The 22,827-nt window shown below is 43.3% G+C and overlaps 1 protein-coding gene across 5 annotated transcripts in view; it reads right to left on the reverse strand.

The window, feature by feature from the left end:
* CCR3 (C-C motif chemokine receptor 3) overlaps positions 1-22,827 on the reverse strand; it is a 143,294-nt gene that overhangs the window by 29,191 nt on the left and 91,276 nt on the right. For 2 of the 5 annotated variants that reach the window (XR_010125730.1, XM_063661966.1), the window contains exon 2: positions 21,243-21,459. The exons of 2 other annotated variants lie outside the window; for them this stretch is intronic. The gene's annotated coding sequence lies outside the window, so the exon portion shown is untranslated. Of the gene's footprint in view, positions 1-21,242; positions 21,460-22,587; positions 22,641-22,827 lie in introns of those variants that run through there. One more of the 5 variants, XM_063661967.1, reaches the window with a different exon arrangement.

The following is a 22,827-nucleotide window of genomic DNA, read 5'->3' on the forward strand; positions in this document are numbered from 1 at the left end:
TAGTTAAGATATGGAATCAACCTAAGTGTTCATCAATGGATGAATAGATAAAGAAAATGTGGTATATATGCACAATGAAATATTATTCAGCCATAAATGAATGAAATCATGTCATTTGCAGCAACATGGATGGAACTGGAGGTCATTATGTTAAGTGAAATAAGCTAGGCATAGAAAGACAAATTCACAAAAGGTAATTTGAATTGACTGAGAGGAAGCTGCCTCCTTTCTCTCCTCAGGTGTCTCCTTACAGCTGCCTGCAGGACAACTTTCCAGGATCCCTGGCCTCGTACCCACTCCCCTTTTCCTTCCCTGCTGAAGAATCTTCAGCCATGTGCTATTGTGTCTTAGATAAGGTCCAGACTGTTGGAACTGAGGTTTTGAACTCTTCTGAGCCTGCTGCCTCTCTTCCCACTAGGGTCCCACTGTGTGCTGCCTCTCTCCAATGCTGCTGGGAAACTCTGGGCATCCTGGGGACCCCAGTGTGAGGGAGCTTGACAACCAGCAGTCCCAAGAGGGCCAGCAGAACCAGTGGAGAAGAATTAGAGGAACTGGAAGCCTCTGGTCTGCAAAAGAGAAGATAAGAAGTCCTCTAGTTGTTTATTATAGAGGTGACATTTCCTGTGGGCAGTTTGACGCAGCCCAGGGTGGAGAGGTTACATGGAGGCAGACTTCTACCCAATGCAACAACAACAGTGTCAGCAGGACTTCCTGGAAGGTGAGCCATCCTGGGAGCCTGTCAATGGGGCTGGTGGAGCAGAGCCCATGTGGCCTTGCACATGCACCACCATGGTGAGGGCAGCTCTCAGCAGCCGGTGTCTTCCCTTTTCTCTTCTCTCTGCTGCTCTGAGTTCAACTATCATGAGCGGTGCAAGGTCAAAGATAACTAAGTCCATGTATTTTCATGTCTTTCCACGAGGTCACACTTTTGCTGGTGCTGTTTCAATCATAAAAGCCACGAGTTGCATGGAGTTCCCAAGGAGGCAGTTCCCCTTGGTACCACCCATTTACTCTGTAGTCAGAGCCATGGGCACACAGGCTCAAGCCACTCCCTAAGTCAGTCAGTATTGCAAACCATACATCATAGTATATTTAATCAATATATAAATGTTATAGATTAAATATTCCACATCAAACAAAGTAACATTTGACATCAAGAGAAAAGGGATAGGAAAAAGAGTTAACAAACCAGTCCAGGGAGAGCAACATGAACAAAAATAATGTCCTGGAATGCCCCAGGTGCCAGTCAGCATCAGCATCTTGCAAGGAAGAGTATTGGATGTGCGTAGAGCCTTTGGCGGCAGATGCCTTGTGCTTATCACAAATGACAGCAAGACAGCATCTGTTAAGTCAGCTGTTTTGAGCTGCTGAAGTCCTGCTCTTTTATGACCAGTCCTCTGGTGAGGGCTCGTAGTGGAAGAGTATGTTTGGTTATGTCCTTATTTGCTTGAATGCAGTGTTTTGATCAGGCAAAAACATCTGGTCCTCAACGCCTTTTGAAATGTAAGATGAAGTCTTTTTCTAAGATGGAGTTACTTATGTCAAGGGTGCTCTATACACTGACCTGCAGTCAGGATTCAGTTTTTCCACAAAGATAGCTCTTTCTGCTTAGAAAGAATGGACTCCAATCCCAGTGAGTTATTAGCAATGTGAAAGTTTCAATTTCCTTGTCTATAAATGAAGATCATGACAGTACCTGCAGGGATGTGAGAACTGGGTGAGCTAGCCTATGAGAAGCGCTTGTAGGAAGTGCACCTCCAGTGCTAACCATGATAGCATGTGTTGTTATGTTTTAATGTAGCAGGCCTTGGTACTCACCTCCCCTTCCACACTCCTGTGGCATTTATTGCCTACTTAGTCTTCTGGTGCTCAGTATCCTCTGGGGAGAAAGAAGCCCTTCCCTCTCCCCTGCCCCCTTTATTGTCTGGGGTCTGAGCAAGTTAAGACATGGGGGGTGGGGGAGTGAGGGAAAAAAGAAGCCTGTTAATTAAACCACAGAACTGTACAAATTTATCTACTGAGCCACAGGCAGCTCTCTTTCAAGAGTAAGAGGAGCAGAGCTGGGCTAAGGCTTCCCAGCTATTCTTTCCAAATCTGACCAATTTAAAAGCCACTCCACCTCCAGTAGAGGGGTGGAGAGAAGCCAGATGTAGACCCTTTGAGCTCCCTTCAGGAGAAAGGGAGTGGGATGTGGGAATGGGGGCTATGCATGGGCGCGAGCCCTCCACCTGGTGAGTGGACCTGGTCAACTCGATCCTCACCACTCACTGTAGCCTTAGAATTCCCCAGAATTGATTTAAACAACCAAAGAGCTTCATTTCTTCATAAAACAAGCTAAATGCTGGTGATGGTGGTGGAAGGAAAGCCATAATAAAGAGATCTTAAAAAGCAGTGGTTCTGGGGCAGAAAACATAAATTTGGGATAAATTGTCGACAGGAACATGGAATTCAGCAGTGACTCAGATCTTCATGGGAGTGACTCTACTGTGTGTTCCACAAACAAACAAAGGAAACCAGGGGGCATTTTGTGGGGTGCTCCAGTTAGGGCAATGAGTGCTCATCGATTGCAAGACTAAGCTTTATAGAATGTTAAAACAAGGCTTAATTTATGTGAGGATAAGCCCAACCACATAAATTATTGATAGAAATATGGCTCCAGATAACATCTGGAGCCCAAGTGGACTCTGAAAGGGTATGTGGTCACTCTGGGAGATCTTGGATCTGATGTTTCACAGATGTCAAGGCTCTCCCCTGGGCTTTCTTGGGTATCAAGAGCCCTCAGGCCTTTCAGGTTGAAACTTCTCATGAACTACCCATTGATTAAACCAACGAATCCATCCCAATACATTTAATGTCTCTTAGGATAAAAGCATGCACTGTTAGAAAACACTCCTGGAGATTCACAGTGCATTAAAGGCCCCTGAGAAGTCCTGTAGTGATGAATCTGTTTGAAACCTTCCTAATCCAGCATTTCTCAAACCTATCTTTAACTTAGAAAAAAAATACTTTTCAAATGACAAGTGTTAACATCTCTCAAGGTCAGGATGCCTCAGGAGCACTCTGAGCAGTGCCGGCCTGATGCATGCACAGGCACTACAAGGGCATACTGCCCCCTGTCCATTGTCTTACCTTGAGAGGGTATCCGTTGAAGCCCAGGAGGTGGCAGAATGCTCTTGCAACCCTGCTACCTTACCCCTGTGTTGCAGATGGGGAAGCTGAGACTCAGTGAGGGACTTGGCAAAAGCCACAGAGAGTGAAGGGCAGAGCTGGCTCTACCCCAGAGCTTGGGCTAGCCACGTGGTGCTCTGTTTTCCTGCATGGTACTGCCGTCTGAAGAACAGTTGCCTGTTGCCCTTCAGCCAAAGGTGAGGATAGCATCAAACCTGAAGGAAACCAGAACCCAAAGTGGTTTCCCCAAGGTCCAGAATGGCTTGTTCTGTCCTGGCTTTTCCTACCATGGGAAAGAAATTTTTGATGCTTCTTTTGGGGTTCTTAGCTCATAGGAAAAACAGAGGTGTGTGAGAAAACCCAACCAAACACAAATGTCTTCCAATCTCCCAGATTCTCACTGCCTGCATTACAGTGAAGCAGACACATTTCTGGGGGAAACAAAAAAAAAAAAAGCCAAAACAACAACAACAACACATGCAGAAGATAGCGTAGGAGTATGGGGACACGGGAGGGGAAAAACAAAGAACCTCAGAAATAGGAAAGGGTCAGCAATATTTTGCAGGAGAGCATAGGTCAAGCCACAACCTTGAGCGTGTGAACGGAAACGATTGCCAGAGCAGCAGGGAGAAGTGCAAAACTTCCTTCAATGCACCCACCTTCCTTCCCAGGCACCAGGGCCAGAAATGTGGGGCTCCAGCCAGACTTGTGTTTACCATCACTTTTCTAGTGAAGTTAGTGGAAGGATTTTTGTAGCCAGCAGGGCCCCTCTCTGGCACGTCGGCAGTCCTGTGTATTTCTGTGTTCCCTCCACTGACAGCACATCACTGTCCTGTGAAACTTTTACAAAAAGGACTATGGGCCGGGTGCGGTGGCTCATGCCAGTAATCCCAGCACTTTGGAAGGCCAAGACACGTGGATCACGAGGTCAGGAGTTCGAGACCAGCCTGACCAACGTGGTGAAACCCCGTCTCTACTAAAAATACAAAAATTAGCCAGGCGTGGTGGTGCGTGCCCGTAATCCCAGCTACTCGGGAGACTGAGGCAGGAGAATTGCTTGAAATCTGGAAGTAGAGGTTGCAGTGAGCTGAGATTGCACCACTGCACTCCAGCCTGGGCAACAGAGCAAGCCTCCATCTCAAAACAAACAAAAAAGCATTATCCCCCTGATAGCCCATTCTACAGAAGAGACAGGAGTGAGAACGTGAAAACTGTGCTATTGGGGGAGGTGGTGGGCCACCTGTGATTTCAAGATAACAGGGAAACAAGAGTCTAGCATTGACCTGGGCCTTCATATTTACCATCAGTGCAACATCACATCCAGAATGGCACCAAGGATGGGGCAAACCACCGGTGCAGCCATGAACATACCCCTCCCACAGCAGAAAGCCTAAGACACCTCTGCAGGCTCTGAAATCAATGTTGTGCTTCCAACGACTGAGCACACAGGGATACTGAGGCAGGCCGAATCCCGAGAGATGCACTGACATTAGCTTAAGGACCCCCACGTGGCTATGCCAAACCTTCCTCAGGCTGCAGAACAGTCTAGGATACGTCTACTCCCGCTTGGCTCCCCTGCTACCTCACTGGGGTTCTGCCGGCTCTCCCAGCCCTTCCTGCTCCCGCCCACTTTCCCTCCCAGGTGCTTTTCCAACAAAATCTTTCCCTGTGTAAAACCTGCTTGGCGGCTGCTTTTGGAGATTTGGACAGATGTAACCTTCATGTTCAAGTTAGCTTCAGCATATTCCTTCAGGGCATTCCCATGAGGGATTGTGTTGTTGCTGTTGTTCCTCTAACCATTCTGTGTGTTTCATTTTGCTCATTTTCATTTTTTTATAAGAACATCAAAAATCTAGTATCAAACTCAGTAAATATGATGATGAAGAAAAAAATTGAACAATGATTTAGAAATTATGCAGAAAATACATTTTTCTCCCCAGGATATGGAAAATACTTCCTAATTAAATGCAAAAACAATGCACTTCCAATAAACAGGAACAAATTCATATAATGTTACCCAAGTAGAAGATGTGAAGTCCTTATTTCCATGGTACCTCACACTGTCACATGGGCCCCTGGAAATGCAAGAGAGACATTGTGGCAGGGAAAGAGACGGGATAGATCAATAGACAGGAGAAACGAGATAAGAGGGGTGGATGAATAATGGATCTTTTTAAAAAACCACTTTATTGAGGTATAATATACAAAAAGCTGTGCATATTTAATCTATACAACTTGATGAGTTTGGAGAGAAATATACCCCTGTGAAAGCCTCATCATAATCTATACCATAAACATATCTAACACTTCAAAAGTTTCCTCCTGTCCTATTTTTATTATGATTATTATTTAACATAAGATCTACCCTCTTGGCACATTTTTAAGTATACGATGCAGTATTGTTAGCTAGAGGCACCACGTTGTTCAGTACATCTCTAGGATTTATTCATCTTTTGTAACTGAAACTTCGTGCTCGTTGACTAATATAGATAGATAGATAATAGATATTGAAGCTAATCACTCCTTTTCCTATAAGTAACAACCAGAAATCTTTCTTATTGTGGGAAGATGTAATCTCTGCTTTGTTCACACCTGAGTAATATAGTGTTTTGGAGGCTTCTATAAACCGCAGTGGCGATTAGGACTCTCAGAAGGTCATGTGGGGAGGGGTGCACAGTCCATTTCCATATGGAGCACTGTTTTGCATCCCATCCACAAGATTAATCTGGGCACTTTTAAAACTTGTCAAAATCTGGGCCAGGCACAGTGGCTTATGCCTGTAATCCCAGCAGTCTGGGAGGCCAAGAAGGGTGGATCATGAGGTTAAGAGATCGAGACTATCCTGGCCAACATGGTGAAACTCCTTCTCTACTAAAAATACAAAAATTAGCTGGGTGTGGTGGTGTGTGCCTGTAATCCCAGCTACTTGGGAGGCTGAGGCAAGAGAATCGCTTGAACCCAGGAGGCAGAGGTTGCAGTGAGCCAAGATCGTGCCACTGCACTCCAGCCTGCGCGACAGAGCGAGACACCTTCAAAAAAACAAACAAACAAAAAACTTATCAAAATCTGTTTTGAGCAGCACAAATCCTGAATGAATAAAAACATGTGCCTAGGTCCCTGCCCTGGAAAAGATCAGAGGGCCAGTGTGGAGGGTGGAGGAAAAGTGCCTCGGTCCTTAACACCAGACGACCTTAATGGACCCAGGCTCATGAACTAGGACAGTGATCAGGAGGACGGGGCAAGGAGGTAGACGAAGGGGCTGCATTTACATCGTCAGAGGGGGCTGGGCACTCTGCTAAGGGCTTTAGGTACCCTGTCTTGTTCAAACCCTTCAGTGACCCTGGGAGATGAGTGCATTTCTTTTTACCAGTTCACAGAGGAGGCACTTAGGTGAGTTTGTTAAGCAACAGGCCCAAGATCACACAAGCAAAAAATGGTGGGGCTTGTCCTGGAATCCAGCTCTATCAGATTAGTACCCAGCCCTAACCACTCTGCCTGCTGCCTTCCTGGAGGTCTGTTGATGTGGCATGAGGGGTTATATAGGACCAGGTTGCCTGAGGGGTGGGTGGTGGAGTATTTCTGTTCACTCTAGGCTTTCCATTCCACTCCAGAGGCCCATATCCAAAATTCAGGAGTTGAATTTTATGTCAGAACACCTCTGCTTTAATTCTACACTTCTCTTTAGTAAAGAAAATCTGAAGAAAACTTGCATATTGTGACTTCATTACAGAAAAGAATGAGTCCTCCTTCTAGAAGGAGAGTGTCACAGATATTGGTGGGGCTCTGCTGGACCCTGTGGAGTCCTTCTTACCTTTCCTATGCACCCCTTTCTGTTTCCACATTTTTTGCTTCCAGCTGCTTGCACCTATAATTCTATCAAGACCTGCCCTCTGACTACTGGAGTGGTTTTGCCCACAGAGCCAGAAGGAATCTCTCCAACTTCCTTGTCTTGTGTCAGAATAGACTCTGAGGCATAACCTAATGCTCCTGAGTCCAGGGTCCACCCATGGGATAAGGGCTACCCTAAGGGCTCTGCCTGGGACCACGCTCTTGCTTGGCCTCCTCCCTCTCTGTCCTTCTTCTCTGACTCCTATGGTGTTTTTTTTCTCAGCACATTTCCTTAATATATTACTTGCACACGAATCTTCATCTCAGCATCTAGGATCATGATCTAAGATAAGGAGTTTACCATGTATGGGATCTGTTGTTGTTTTAAACAACTTATTGCAATATAATGTATGTATAATAAACTGCATCAATTTAATGTCTGTGATTTGAGGAATCTTGACAGCTGTACACATCTGTTAAATAAGTCCCATAATCAAGATTCAAAATATTTCTGTCACCTCCCCCCACCAGAGATTCTTTGTGTCCCTTTGCAGTCCTTCCTGCCCTCCACCCCCAACTCCAGACAACTATGGCTTTCCAGTCCTTAAGTTCAGTTTCTTTGCAACCCACAGCCTGAATATTTAAGGCAATTTATATCACCAATGCTATACATTTTAGGTTTTTGTATGTCAGCGTCCCACTTCAAGGTACCAATTTCTATATTTGTTAAGAAAATGATATAAAAAACAAACTCTGAAATGTACAATGGACTAAAACACTTAGGGGTGTATTCCTTGATCATGTAAAGCTAATCAGGATTGATAAACATTAATACAGGCTCCTAGGCACCTTTCATATTGTGATTCTGATATCACAAGAGTTAGCATCTGAGATCACAACATATACAACTGCATCACCCAAAAGGAAGGAGACAGTATGAAAGAATGTTCATGAAAGGGCTTTATGGGCTGGCCTGGAAATCGCTCATATCACTTCTATCTATATTCCATTGGCTGGAACTCAGTGATATGACCACACACACATGCAAGAGAGACTGGAAATACAGTCTACCTATGTGCCCACAAGCTATCAAAGCTCTCACACATGCATATAGCTAGCTGAGCAGGAAATGAAAAGCTAGAAAGAGGAAGAAGAAAGAGACATTGACACGTAACATTATCATCTTTGATAACAGCAAGCACAACAACCAAATGACACACACATGATAAGAATACACATAGCAGATGTAACACAAGAGAAAGAACGGATAAAAAGAATAACTATCATCTCATGAGCAGGCACATGCCAAGTGTTTTATCATGCATCATCACATGTATCCTCACAACTCTGTAGATGTCCAGTTTACAGATGAGGATTAAGGCAACGCAAGATTATATGACCCACCATGTTTGTACAGTTATCAAATGGCAGAGAATAGATTTGTACACAGGTATTTTTAATTCCTAAGCCTGTGCTGTTAACATTGGGCAAAACAAATCAATTGTAGTTTGTTTTTTTCCTTCCATGAGAGCCTTGAATATCACCAGCAGATTTCAAAATAAGTCTGGATACCAAGAACGTGAAGATTATGTCATATCATTAAAAGATCATAGAAGGATTACAGAAGATGGATTTCACAACTTAGACCTCAGGGCAGATGGCCAGGAAGACATCTGCACCACAGATACAAGGGTGGGGTCAAATTCAGCACTAAGAGATAGGGAAAGTTACTCGCTATTTACTATAGCCTCTGCATTCAAAGAAGGGTGACTCAGATAAAATTCTTATGAGATGATGGGTGAAGAGGCAAATTTTAAAATTAGAGAGAAAAAAATTTCTCTTTGTAACAACAGGGATAGAGAGAGTGGGAAGGGGTGTGCGTACAATGTAAGATCTAGGAAGAAAGACTAGGATGTCCCCAGTGAGATTGGAAGGGCTGTGTGGGACTGTGAGGAAGAAAAAAAAAAAAGACCACAAACTGGGCAGTAGGTGGGAAAGAGTTTGGGAAGGAAAGACAGAAATGTTAAACAGGGATTTTCAGGAAGGCTTGCTGTGTAGTGTGGGATGTTACCTTCCTATTGTCAGGGTTTGGTCATACAAATCTTCTCTAGGTATGTTGACCAGGAAGGGGCTTCATATAAAATGTAGATACCTTCACAACGAATAAACTTTTTCAAGTACCTATGGAACATTCACCGAGATAAACCATATCCAGGGTTTTAGTTTTTTCATTAAAATTATGCCAAGTATGTTCTCAAGCCAAAATGGAACCAACTAAAGTTTAATAACAGAAAGATAACAGGAAAATCTCTAAACACTTGAAAATGTAAAAACACTTCTAACTAATTTATGGGTCAAAGAGGAAGTCTCAAAGGAAATTTAAAAATACACAGAACTAAATGAAAACAAAATAATAATATATCAAGATATGTGGGCTGTAGCTAAAGCAGTTCTGAGAGGAAAATATGCAGCACTAAATGCTTCCATTAGAAAAGAACAGTCTCACATCAATAATCCAAGTTCTTTCCTCAAGAAACCAGAAAGTGCAGAGCAAAATTAACTCAAAATAAGTAGAAAGGAGACAAAAATAAAGAGAAAATATAAATAAAATTGAAAACAGAAAAACAGTAGATAAATATCAAAGAAACTTGCATCACAAGGGATGCAAGAGAAAAAAAGGCAAGGAAACAAAAAGCTGGTTTTTCAAAAAAATCAAGAAAAGTGATAAACCTCTAGCAAGACATACAAGCGAAAAAGAGAAGACATAAATCACCAATATCAGAAATAAAACAGGGGATATTACTACAGATTCTTCAGCCATTAAAAGGAGTAATAATAGAATACTATGAACAACTTTATTATCATAAATTCAACAATTCAGAAAAACTAGTTTGTTGAATATTGACATAGATAAAATATCTATGACAGAGTGATTTAACAAAATGTTTCAGCTGGGCGTGGTGGCTCAGGCCTGTAATCCCAGCACTTTGAGAGGCTGAGGCAGGTGGATTACCTGAGGTCAGGAGTTTGAGAACAGCTTGGCCAACATGGTGAAACCCTGTCTCTACTAAAAATACAAAAAAAAAAAAAAAAAAAAATAGCCAGGCATGGTGGCATGCACCCATAGTCCCAGCTACTCAGGAGGCTGAGGCATGAGAATCGCTTGAACCTGGGCAGCAGAGGTTGCAGTGAGCTGAGATCATGCCACTGCACTCCAGCCTGGGCAAAAGAGCAAGACTCCATCTCAATTAAAAAAAAAATATATATATATATATTTTTTCACCCATTCATGGTAAACACTCAGCAAACTAAAAATAGAAAGACACTTCCTCAACTTGATAAACAGCATTTACAAAGAGTCTAGAGAAAACATTACACTTGACACAGAAAGAATGAATATTTTCCTCTAAGATCAAGAACAAAGCAAGGACATCTACGTTCACCACTCCTATTCAACTGGAAGTTTAAGCCAGTGCAGTAAGACAAGAAAAATAAATAAAAGTCATACAGATTGGAAAGGAGGAAATAAAACTGTCCCTATTATTTAAGAAAGACATAGTGGTCTACATAGAAAATCCCAAGGTCAGCAAGATTGCAGGAACAAAACCAGGAAACAAAACTCAATCACATTTATATGTACTAAGGAACATGTGGAAGCCAAAATTAAAAATTTTTGTGCCATTTTCAGTTGCTCCAAAAAGCTTTTAGATGATACTTAGGTATAACTCTAGCTAAGTATATACATGACTTGTATGCTGAAAACTACAAAATGCTGATAAAATAAATCAAAGAAGACCTAAATAAATATAGAGAGATATACCATGTTCATAGATTAGAAGACTCAACTGTAAAGGTGTCAATTTTCCCCAAATTAATCCAAGGTTTAAGGCAATTTATATTATCAAAATTCCAGTGAAATTTTTATAGCCATTTGTAAGCTTATTATTCTTAAGTTTATCTGGAAAGTTACAGGACCTAGAATAGCTAAAATAACTTAGAAAAACAATAATAAAGTGAGAGGAATCACTTACCTGATTTCATGACTTATTATATAGCTACAGTAATCCAGATAGAGTGATATTGGCAGAGAGATAGACATACTGATCAAAGAACAAATAGAGAACTCAGAACTAGACTCACAAATATGCTTAACTGTTTTTTGACAAAGGTGTAAAGCCATTAAATGGAGGGATAGTCTTTTCAAAGAATGGTGCTTGAGGAATTGTACATTCATAGATAAACCAAAAAACAAAATGACCCTCAGCCTAAACCTCACACCTTATACAAGAAATAACTCAAAATGCAAACAACATATATAACAAAATATTTGTTTAGAATATAAAGCATTCTCAAAACTCAAAAGCAAAAAAGCAAAAATTCCAATTAGAAAATGGTCAAAGATATGCACAGACATATCACTGAAGAGGATATACAGATAACCACTAAGCACATACAGAGATGTTCAATATCATTAGTCTTTAGGGAAATGCAAATTATAACTACCATGAGATGTTACTACATACCTATCAGAATGGCTGAAATAAAGAATAGTAAAACAAACACTGGCAAGGATGCAGAGAAAATGAATCACTCATACTTTGCAGCTGGGAACATAAAATAATACAGCCATTATGAAAAAGAGAATGGCACCTTCTTACAAAACTAAATTCGTGCTTACAATACAACCCAGCAATTGTAGCTGGGTAATCCTGAGTAGCTGGGATTACAGGCAGGTGCCACCATGCCATGGACAATTTACCTAAAAAATGTTCAAAGATTTAAAGATTGAAATGGTAAAATGCCTAATGAGTTGATGCCTAAATCTTAAGTTTTTGCATGTGCACATACCCATGTAACCACCAGTCAAGACATTACTAGAACCCCAGAATGTTCCCTAGTGCTTCTTCCCAGTCAGTACCCACCTCATGTCTATTTTATTTCTATCACTGCTGATCAGTTTTGACCATTATTGAATTCATTATAAATGAGGTTATGTAGCATGTAGTAGCAATAGTTTGGTCTTTTATATTACTATATATAGTATTCTCTCATATGACTAATTTATCTATTTTACTACTGATAAGAATTTTGGACTATCAGTTTGAGACTATTATGAATAAAGTTACTAACAACATTCTTGAACACATCTTTTGGGTTTATGTGCACTTCTCTTGGGTATTTACCTGGAAGTAGAATTTCTGGGTCACAGGGAAAGCACATGTTTAGCTTTACATACAGCTAAACAATTTTCCAAGTGGTTGTACCAATTTATACTTGCACCAGCACGGTGTGAGAGTTCTCATTGCCTCATAACCTTGTTAATACTTGGTATTGTCTATTGTCAGGGTTGTTTTTGTTGTTGATGGCTTTTTTTTTTTTTTTTTTTTGACAGAGTCTTGCTCTGTTGCCCAGGCTGGAGTGCAGTGGCATGATCTCGGCTCACTGCAACTTCCGTCTCCCAGGCTCAAGCAATTCTGCTGCCTCAGTCTCCCGAGTAGCTGGGATTACAGGTGTGTGCCACCATGCCTGGCTAATTTTTGTATTTTTAATAGAGACAGGGTTTCACCATGTTGGCCAGGATAGTCTCAAACTCCTCACCTCAGGTAATCTGCCTGCCTCAGCCTCCCAAAGTGCTGGGATTACAGGCGTGTGCCACCATGCCCAGCTAATTTTTGTATTTTTATTAGAGATGGGGTTTCACCATGTTGCTGTTGGCCAGGCTGGTCTTAAACTCCTGGCCTCAGGTAATCTGCCTGCCTCAGCCTCCCAAAGTGCTGGGATTACAGGCATGAGCCACCCCACCTGGCCCAGGGTTTGGATTTTTGTTGATGTTGTTTTGCGTTTTTTTCATTTTAGCCATTCTGGTGGTTATGTGCTGCTGTCTCATTGGTTTGTCTCATTAAAACCAGTGATTTTAATTTGCATTTCTCAAATGATTAGTGATGCAGAGCACATTTTCACATACATGTTAGTTATTTGGATATTCTCATCTATGAAGTTTCTAATCAAGTCTTTTGCCAATTTAAAAAAATAGGCCATTGGTTCTTTTCTTAATAACTGGCAGGAGTATTTAATCTATCTTGTATATGCACCCGTTTATTTGAAAGAGCTCTCCCTGAGCTGTTTCTGGCTGTGGGCACTCATGCTGCTTTCTACCCAGCTCCTGGCACGCCCGGATCACACCCGATGGAGACTCTATTTACCGACACCTCTGGGCTTATGTTTCTGAACCTGCTCAAGTCATCCACTGTCCTCTAGTACCTCTATCCATGTCCCATACCTGCACCAGCACACCGTCCCTGGCCAAGTTTCAGGCAAGCCACGGGATCTAAAATGTCTCTCTCCCTTCTTTCTCAGGAGCCAAAAGAATTCTTGCTTCCTGAAACTGAGGCAGGCTGAAAAGGGAAAACATATTGATACAAGTGACACGTGATAATGTCACTCTGAATAAAAGAGGTCAAACTGTACTTATCAATAGTCACACATACATACATGCACACACACACACCTGCACGCATGCACACAACATGCATGCATACACACAAGCATCAACTTTAATCAGCAAGTCCTTACACTGACCACCTCTTATATATATGCATCTCAGTGCTGGGTACTGTGGAAAACATATGAAAAAGGATTGGGCATGGGCCCAGAAGCTGAGAAGCTTACAATTTAGCTGGAGAGAAAAGATGTAATACAGATAACATGATATAAAATGCTGTGTATTAGACTATGTAAGCCCGGACTCAAAAGAGGTTTTATTTGTTTGTTAGTTTGTTTATTTGTTTTCAAGACAGAGTCTTGCTCTGTCACCCAGGCTGGAGTGCAGTGGCGTGATCTCGGCTCACTGCAACCTCCACATCCTGGGCTCAAGCAGTTCTCCTCCCTCTGCTGGGGTTACAGATGACCACCACCACACCCGGCTAATTTTTGTATTTTTAGTAGAGACAGGGTTTCACCACATTGGCCAGGCTGGTCTCGAACTCCTGACCTCATGATCCGCCCACCTCCGCCTCCCAAAGTGTTCGGATTACAGGCGTGAGCCAATGCGCCTGGCCTCAAAAGAGTTTTAAAACTTGGCATGCAAGACTGTAAGTGTTAACTTGGGCTGGACCTGGACAGGGAGTTTTTAGAGCACTTCCTTAATATACTCACTCCTTCCCCTTTTTAGCATGAAGAGTTTCTTGACAGTTTTCTTGCACATAGGAGACATTCAACAGATGTTTACCAGTTTGACTGAGGCATAGGATGAGGAAATAAATAGCCACATAGCTCCCATCAGCTGAACACTTACCAAGTGCCAGACACATATTGAATCATATTTAATTCTTGCAACAATCCTGAGAAAGAAATATTACTCTCACTATTTCAAACGTAAGGAAGCTGAGGTTCCGACAAGCAGTAAATAAAAATGCCCAAGGTGGCATGGCTGGCATCTGAGGGCTGTGCCAGGTCTGGTGTGCTGGAGGACTTGCTGCCTGTGGCAAGGTGCTGCCATTGTCTGTTGCTTGAACAAGGTGAGGAACACAGCATGCCTGGTCATGCATGATGTCTGAAGTTAGAGCCCAGGACCTAGGGCACCAGATCTGTGGGGTGGGGCCCTGAAAGATTAAGGGACTCTGGAGGTTTTTCTCCTGAGTTCTCTACCAGCCTGGCAGTACCCTTCAAGAAGAATCCTAGGGCTTCCTGATAGGTGGCTTCAGAGGCAAGGCAGCAGCAAGAGGGCGACAAATTAAATAAGAGAAAGTAACGCAATCAGGCTGCCTGTCAGCCCCTGTAACTTCTCCAGATTATCATACTGGACCCATCACTTGCCCAGTCTAGCTAGAAGTTCATCTATCCCCATGAAAGCCCCATCTCCCCACCTCCACCATGGCCATCCAGGAATGTCCTAGGTGTGCCACATTCTGTGGCTGCTGTGTTGATATGGATCGGTGGTGTGGCATGATACATGGTCCTGCTTCCTCTGTCTCACTGCTCTGAAACAGGAATTCAGACATGGGCCCTTTGACATGAAGGGCGTCACGCCTTATTGTCCTAGAGAGTGGGACAGCCTGGGAGGCCTGCCTATCTGACCTTCAGGGCTCCTGCCCAGTCCTCAGGGGAAATCTCCAGTGCCAGTTTGTGTGGAGGAAGCCTGTGGGTAATTGTGTGGACAGCAGTGGCAAGAGAGGGGCTGGGGTGGGACTAGGGGGCACACGGGAGGAGGAAAGGCAGGCAGAGCTAAGTGCCGGGTGGCGGTCAGTCAGGGGCCCAGACACACTCCTTCATGGACCCCCTTCTTTGTCTTCAGTGGTCTTGGGTAGGTCTGGTTTGCAAGGGGCAAAAGAACACAGGATGACCCTTTGGAATAAATGAATGTGCATTTCAACGACCGGAAACCTGCCAGGGGTGCTTGGAGGAGAGCAAGCTCAAAAATGAAGGCTTAAGCAAAACAAAATAGCCCTACTCCAACCCACCCCCCAAAATAACCCACAGAGGGAAAAGGACGACAGGAATAAAACTAAAAGTCTAGAAAAGGGAAGTGCAAATTGGGTTCAAGATGCCTCAACTGAAGGCAGAGCCATGTGGTTTGAACTGTTTGTGTGACTTGAAACATAGCCCAGCCAAGGCCAGGACCTCTCTTTGAGAAGAAGGACTGGGCTGCGGGGTCATGTGAGGGGTGCATCTTGCATGTGCGGGAATACCCCTACAACTAGGGAATCAGGCCCCAGCTACTAGTGGGAAGAGCAGATATTCAGGTAAAAGCTATTTCTGCTGAAACCAAAGATTTATATAAACTCAGATACAATATTTGTTGCTGTTGTCAGATCCATTTGTCCTTGAAGACTTAAGATGAAAGAAATGCAAACATGTTCCCTGTACATTCATGGCCTATAGGTACTCTGCAGTGGTGGGCTGGTAAATGTTTAACAAGCAGCTTTCTGGAGCAAAAATCAAAACAGGCACAACATGCCTGATATAATAGCATCAATTTCCAATTTCCTTGGTGTAAATAATCTCTGTGGCCAAGTTCAAGCTGTGAACTTAATATCACTAAGGCGAAGGTGGGTAGTCTGAGTCTAACAGAGTTTAGGTAACAATAATAACAGAGTTTATTGAGTTTACAATATTTGCTAAATTCTTCATGTGCATCATTTTATTTTATTATTTTAATACTTTTTGGGGAACAGGTGGTGTTTGGTTACATGGATAAGTTCCTTAGGTGTGATTTCTGAGATTTTGGTACCCCCATCACCTGAGCAGTGTACACTGCACCTAGCAGGTAGTCTTTAATCCCTTGCCTCTTTCCCACCCTTCCATCTAAGTCCCCAGAGTCCATTATATCATTCTGATGCCTTTATATCCTCATAGCATAGCTTCCACTTATAGGTGAGACCATAGGATGTTTGGTTTTCCACTCCTGAGTTACTTCACTTGGAATAATGGTCTCCAACTCCATCCAGGTTGCTGGGAATGCCATTATTTTGTTCCCTTTTGTGGCTGAGTAGAATTTCCATGGTATATGTATACCACATTTTCTTTATCCACTTGTTAGTTGACGGACATTTACTTTGGTTCCATATTTTTGCAATTGTGAATTGTGCTGCTGTAAAGATGCATGTGCAGGTGCTTTTTTCATTATAACAACTTCTTTTCCTCCAGGTAGATACCCAGTAGTGGGATTGCTGAATCAAATGGTAGCTCTACTTTTGATTCTTTAAGGAATCTCCATACTGTTTTCTATAGTGGTTGTACTAGTTTACATGCCCACCAGCAGTGTAAAAGTGTTCCCTTTTCACCACATCCCTGCCGACATCTATTATTATTATCTATTATTTTTTGATTTTTTAATTATGGCCATTCTTGCAGGAGTAAGGTGATATTGCATTGTGGTTTTGATTTGCATTTCCCTGATAATTAGTAATGTTGAGCATTTTTTCATATGTTTGTTGTCCACTTGTGTATCTTCTTTTGAGAATTGTCTATTCACGTCCTTAGCCCGCTTTTTGATGGGATTATTTGTTCTTTTCTTGCTGATTTGAGTTCCTTGTAAATTCTAGATATTCACCATTTTGTCAGATGCATAGTTTGCAAAGATTTTCTCCCACTCTGTGGGTTGTCTGCTTACTCTGCTGATTATTACTTTTGCTATGCACAAGCTTTTTAGTTTAATTCAGTCCCATTTATTTATCTTTGTTTTTGTTGCATTTGCTTTTGGGTTCTTGGACATGAACTCTTTGCTTAGGCCAGTGTCTAGGAGAGTTCTTCTGATGTTATCTTCTAGACTTTTTATGGTTTCAGGTCTTAGATCTAAGTCTTTTATCCATCTTGAGATGATTTTTGTCTAAGGTGAGAGATGAGGATTCAGTTTCATTCTTCTACATGTGGTTTGACAATTATCCCAGCACCATTCGTTGAAAAGGGTGTCCTTTCCCCACTTCATGTTTTTGTTTGCTTTGTCAAAGATCAGTTGGTTATTTGACTGATCTTTGACAAAGCAACATCAGGGCTCCTTATTTCTATAAATTGGCAAAAAGAAAAGGCAGGCCTTTTCTCTGTTAGATGTTCTCATACCTCGGTGTGACACCAGCAGCCACATCCCTGAGCAGAGGTGGTCTGAACATGTCAGAGCAGAAAGATGGGAGGAACCTGGGTCCCAGATGAAGCTGCTAAATTAAATAACTCGGATAGGAATAATGCAATAGAGCAGGAAAAACTGACAAGATAAGAGAAAATCAGTAGAGCAATATCCTTGAGTGAGTGAGAGAGGTTGGGATCCTGCACAAGCGGAAGGGATGGGTTTAGACAGGAACATGGACAATCCAGCCATGTAACAGGTGGGAGGCAGAGAAGTGTCCAGGAAAAAAGTGACCGGTAGCAGGGGAGGTGAGAGGTGGGGGCTTGTAGAAAGTTTCTTCTGATGGCTTTCATTTTCTCAGTGAAACAGGAAACAAGATCATCAGCTAAGAATGAGGATAACAGGTGGTGTTGGAGGTTTAAGGAAAAGGCAAAAGGTGTGAAATAATGTCTAAAAGAGGGGAATGCAGTTGATGGGCATTAAGGATGCTTTGGATACAGCTATCATCATTTAGAGCCACCCTAGTCACTGTGGTTGTGTGATTTTCTCTGGCCATATTTAACTTCACAGATGCAAGTGGGGAGCTGGATCTAACCAGGACCAAAATTTTGCCAAGTGGGCATGACAGGATCAGAAAAGAGCAAAGGAATTGAGGGTGTGCCTAAGGGAGAGACTGTAATGATGGCTCATGGATTTTTAAGATGATGGGAAGTGAGGGCATGAGGAGGCTGAAGGTCAATGGAAAATTAAAATATCAATGGACTGGAGGTCCCACTGGGGTCAAAGAACTGTTGGACTTGAGGTGCTGGAGGCAGTGAGTAGTAAATGTAGGAGGTGGTGGTCAGAGGCTGGATACTGGCAGCAGGGAGTATGAAGAGCTACAGATATTAGTGATAGTAAGATTCAGGAGCTATGATCATGGGCATAGGTGACCGAGGTATGGGGAAGACAAGACCATTAGAGGGATGAAGTTCAAGGAACTACTTGGCTTCGGAACTAGAGGAAATTTGTGCATTGTGGTAGGAGATAATTTATGGACTCAAACTCCCCCAAGCCTAGTACACAGCCTTTTACAATGTGACTTTGTAGCTCTTCCAAAAAAGGTAGTTTCTATTTCCTGATTCCTTGAATGTGGCTTGGCTTTGTGACTTACTTGCAAAAGCAGCATCATGTGACTTCTGAGGTTATGCCTTAAAATGCTTTACAGCTTCTATTTTGTACTCTCGTAACTGGCCTGAGATAGACATGAGATGTCATGTCTATCTAGCTCATTGGAGGATGAGCGGCCACATAAAGGTGAATTGACAGTTGACAGCTGGCCCCAACTCCAGATGTGGGAGTGAGAGCACCTTGGACGATTCATCTAACTCACAGAACCATAGGAAAAAATGTCACTGTGATTTCAAACCCCTGAGTTCTGAGGTTGTATGTTAGGCTGTAAAGACAAATAGAAACATGGGAATAGTGAAATCATTAAGAATTATTACAAGAGACTGTTAAAGAGTAATTTCAAACCAGAGTTAATATCTAGATTTGTGAGAAAATAATGATTTCTTTTTCTTTTTTGAGCTATTTTGAGTCGATTGCTTTGTTATTTGCTGTCAAAAGTACCCAATTTATACAATGAGGTTTCAACACAGGTCTCCCCCAACCCCCATAAGAAGCTTAAAAACCTCAGAGGTGTGACATCAGTCTTTCATTGATGACTTCCTGTCATGGAGGATGGGAAGGCTTCAGGGAGGAGGCGGCCTCTTGGATGATCCATGGTGAGGGATCTCACACAGATGTGCCCAATGCCCTCTTTCACTTTGGGACACGATGAAGCACAGTGGGATAGATGAGCAGGACAGAGAGAAGGGAGAGAGGGGGCGAAGAAGTCTCGGCCCGTTTCCCCTTGGTTTGTCAAGTTGGAGTTTGTAGAATGGGAGGTGAGAGAGCGCCTGGGAGAGGCCAGAGGCCAGGCAGGCAAAAAGAGGCAGAGATGCAGGAGGAAAAATGACCACCTGGATAGAAGAAGTACGGAGTGAGGAGGGGAGGTGGAAACAGAGGCTGGGGAAAGAAATTAGACAAGACAAGAGGAGTGGGGTAGAGGGGCCAAGAGGGGGGAAATAAGGTGATGTTGAGGGACCTGGGGTGCTACTGCCTAAGACCCTCTTACATCTCCCAAAACCACTTTTGCCCATCTGTGACACAGTAACCAATCTGACTTTGGTTCTGGAAATAGCCTGGGATCAGAAGCAACCTCTTTCGTCATGCAGACAGTGTGCCCCAGGATTAGGCAACAGGGACATCTCACATCTCCGTGATCACGGCACCACCAAATTAACCTATTCATGTAGCCACTGAACCTAAAAGGTTTGCGCCAGTGACCACCAGGGTCCATGCAGTTGAGGTGCCTGGGCCCTGCCCTGTCTTGGTTAAATCAGAACATAAGGTTTCTGAAATGTTGAGGTTGTGTCAGGAAAGGAGAACCAGAAACAGGGCCAAGTCAAAATTGGATGCCATGGATGATGTGTGCAGGTCACGAAAGGCAAATAAATAGGTGAGAAAGAAGAGGAGGAATAAGCAGGCCAAGTCATGGGGCTGACACAGGAGGGGGTATCAAATTAAGGAATCAGAGCCCTAGACAAACTCAAGGTTAGAATCTTCAGGTGTGCACCTTATTGATACTTCTCTGTTTCCACCATATCGAGAGGCTACAGTCACTGCCTAAATGCTTATTCCCACGTGCTTGCTGGTGGAGAAGAATCTCCTGGGTATGAGGTTCAGTGACAAAAGCAATGGAAGACAACGTGTATTGTATTCACTCACCTGTGTAAAAAAAAGTGTGTGTGTGTGTGTTCTACGTTCAAAGTGACACGAGAATCTGATACTGTTGTTCCTTTTGGGAAGAGAAATGGGGGAAATAAGGGGCCGGGGTAGGCAAACTTAGCTCTTCACCTTATATTTTGTGTACTTAAAAATATAAACAAATTGCATCTCAGAGAATTCCTGTAGACCAGTGGTTCTCAAAACTTATTAGAAATGCAAATCTAGGTCAGGCATGGTGGGATCACAGGTCACACCTGTAATCCCAGCACTTTGGGAGGCTGGGGCAAGAGGGTCACTAGAGCCCAGGAGTTTGAGACCAACCTAGGCAACATGGCAAGACACCATTTCTACAAAATAGATATATATATATGTTTTATATATACATATGTTTTATATATATATATATACATATTTTTTTAAATTAGCCAGGTGTGGTGCCATGCGCCTGCGGTTCCAGCTACTTAGGAGACTGAAGTGGGAGGATCACTTGAGCCCAGAAGGTTGAGGCTGCAGTGAGCCATGATCATGCTACTGCACTCCAGCCTGGGCGACAGAGCAAGACCTTGTCTGAAAAAAAAAAAAAAGTAAATTTTCAGGCCCCATTCCAGACCTACTGACCTTAATCTCTGGAGATAAGTCCAGAAATCTGTTTTAACAAGCCCTCTGTAGATTCTGATGGATATTCAAATTTGAGACCCATTGCTTTAGGCCAGGGATTCTAGTTCTCAGATTTTTTTACATATTAAAATTCCAATGCCCAGGCTGCACCCTAGACCAAGTACATCAGAATATCTGGGGGTGGGCCTAGGAGTCAACTGTCCTTCAAGCTTCCATGTGACTCTAACACAGCAGAGGCAACACTGGTTTCACCCACCTTCTTCCAATTCTGGGATCCACCTCCTCCCAGCATCAAATCTTGCTCAGGCTTTAGATGTGATAACCTGGAGATTGTTTTCTTGGAGTTCTTCCACAATGGCCTCTGGCTCCTCTGTTCCCCACCATCGCTGATTTGGAGAGAGTGTGTGGCCAGAAGACAAGGCCCAGCAGTTGAATATGAGGTTGAACCTGATGACGGCCAGGGTCCATGGGCTCTGCAGGTGTTAAAGACAGAGTCATCCACATCCACCACTGGCAGGGTCCCCTGCATCTCTTCCCTGAGCATTGGTGCCAAGGCTGGGGTGGAAGGCTGTCCCAGGACAGGGTTTGGCTTAGTGCTGGGCTTCCACTGAAACCTCTCTGGGGCAAAGGAAGCTGCCCACATCTCCCCCTCCTCTCCAAGGAAGAGGAACATTGATGTGGATCAAGGACAATATGGCAACCTTGAGATAACACTACAGTTTTTAAGGAGAGGAGTCAAAGGGCTTTTAAGAGAAATGGATGGAGCAAGGTCATCCCTCTTTCCTGGTTTCTCTCTTGTCTCTTTGTGCTCCCCCCATTGTACACATCTGCTGTGGTGAGAGGGGTGTGTGCACTAAGGGGTTTGCAAGGCCATAGGAGACCTGGGTGTGGGTGTGGGAGGGGAGACAGAGCAGGCAACTGAGCAGCCTCTTGTTTAGGCCTTGAGCTAAAGAGAGAAAGAAGGCTTCCTAGCTCACAGCTGGTCCAGCCTAACTCTTCTGAAGAAAGATCACATGGGACTCTGAGCCAAAAGCATTGAGAAAATCTAGATCCATGCCCCCCAAATTTAAGCTAGATCCATGCCCCCCAAATTTAATCATACATCAGAATCATATGCCAGTCTTTGTCAAAACCTGGATTGCTTGGCCGCATCCCCAGGATTTCTGAGTCAGTATATCTGGCATGGAACCCCAGAATTTGCATGGCTAGCAATGTCCCAGGGAATGCGAATGCTGCTGGTCCAGGGACCTCACTTTGAGAACCACTGCTCTAAAGGACTTCCTCACCCCTTCCCACCCTCAATGCACCCTTCCTTAGCCCAGGGTATTTCCCAGGCCACTACAAAAGCTGTTCCTCATTGTGGTAACTTGGTTAATTGTTTGTGATGCTTCCTAAGCTATAAGCTCTCAAAGAATGGATCCAGCCTCTTTCTTCACCACTATATCCCAAGCACCTAACGCAATGTCCGGCACATTGTGAGTACTGAATAAATATTTGTTCAATGAACAAGCAGATTTGCCTGGTACATCCCCTCTGTGGAATGAAACCTAGAGCAGAGCTGGAAGCCAGGTCGAGGATGAGGTACTGACCATGTCCCTTACCTTAGACAGGATCAAGGAAAAGGCAGGCCTCACAAGCCTCTGTTCTCTTTGGAAAATGATCCACCAGCAAAGTACTGCAAATAGCCAGGCACATGCAGACCCCCATTTATTTCTTCGGGGTGAAGCTGAGTGATGATCAGATGTCAAGCTTAGGCCATCTTGTCTGAATTCTTCATTTTACAGATAAGGAAACTAAACCATGAAGAGACAAGTGATCTTTTCAAAGCACATTCACACTGA

The sequence above is a fragment of the Pongo pygmaeus genome, chromosome 2 (genome assembly GCF_028885625.2).
Source record: "Pongo pygmaeus isolate AG05252 chromosome 2, NHGRI_mPonPyg2-v2.0_pri, whole genome shotgun sequence".
Lineage (NCBI taxonomy): Eukaryota > Metazoa > Chordata > Mammalia > Primates > Hominidae > Pongo > Pongo pygmaeus.